Source organism: Triticum dicoccoides, unplaced genomic scaffold (genome assembly GCF_002162155.2).
Source record: "Triticum dicoccoides isolate Atlit2015 ecotype Zavitan unplaced genomic scaffold, WEW_v2.0 scaffold150170, whole genome shotgun sequence".
Classification (NCBI taxonomy): Eukaryota; Viridiplantae; Streptophyta; class Magnoliopsida; order Poales; family Poaceae; genus Triticum; species Triticum dicoccoides.
Genome location: NW_021207000.1, coordinates 1 through 954, shown reverse-complemented (window position 1 = coordinate 954; position 954 = coordinate 1). Strand labels below are relative to the sequence as shown.

At 52.5% G+C, this 954-nt stretch overlaps 2 non-coding genes across 2 annotated transcripts; both read left to right on the top strand.

Annotated features, from left to right (window-relative positions):
• Positions 1–161: 161 nt before the first annotated feature.
• LOC119344002 lies at positions 162–280 on the top strand. The gene has a single exon (XR_005166392.1). It is a non-coding gene; the product is annotated as a 5S ribosomal RNA (ribosomal RNA).
• Positions 281–577: 297 nt separating this feature from the next.
• On the top strand, positions 578–696 carry LOC119344001. The gene has a single exon (XR_005166391.1). It is a non-coding gene; the product is annotated as a 5S ribosomal RNA (ribosomal RNA).
• Positions 697–954: the final 258 nt, after the last annotated feature.

The window sequence follows — 954 nt, the reverse complement described above, 5'->3', positions numbered from 1 at the left end:
TGGCGCGGCAAGCGTGCACTGGTGCGGTTGAGAGGGAGGGGTGGAAACCGCGTTAAACTCGTCTCCGTAGTTGAGAGGGAGCGGCCAAAGCAATGTACAATCGTCTTTGTAGTGGAGCTGGGAGGGGCAAGGATAAGGGACGAAGACCGGGGTAACATGTCGGATGCGATCATACCAGCACTAAAGCACCGGATCCCATCAGAACTCCGAAGTTAAGCGTGCTTGGGCGAGAGTAGTACTAGGATGGGTGACCTCCTGGGAAGTCCTCGTGTTGCATTCTCTTTTTAATTTTTTTCGCGCCGCTTGCAAAACAAAACGCACGTGTAAGTAATATATTTACCGTGTTTTATTATTTTGCACGAGTGCGGTAAGTCATAGCTGGGTGCTCACGATTCACGGGTTCAGCGTCGGCGTTGTGGCGCGGCAAGCGTGCACTGGTGCGGTTGAGAGGGAGGGGTGGAAACCGCGTTAAACTCGTCTCCGTAGTTGAGAGGGAGCGGCCAAAGCAATGTACAATCGTCTTTGTAGTGGAGCTGGGATGGGCAAGGATAAGGGACGAAGACCGGGGTAACATATCGGATGCGATCATACCAGCACTAAAGCACCGGATCCCATCAGAACTCCGAAGTTAAGCGTGCTTGGGCGAGAGTAGTACTAGGATGGGTGACCTCCTGGGAAGTCCTCGTGTTGCATTCCCTTTTTAATTTTTTTCGCGCCGCTTGCAAAACAAAACGCACGTGTAAGTAATATATTTACCGTGTTTTATTATTTTGCACGAGTGCGGTAAGTCATAGCTGGGTGCTCACGATTCACGGGTCCAGCGTCGGCGTTGTGGCGCGGCAAGCGTGCACTGGTGCGGTTGAGAGGGAGGGGTGGAAACCGCGTTAAACTCGTCTCCGTAGTTGAGAGGGAGCGGCCAAAGCAATGTACAATCGTCTTTGTAGTGGAGCTGGG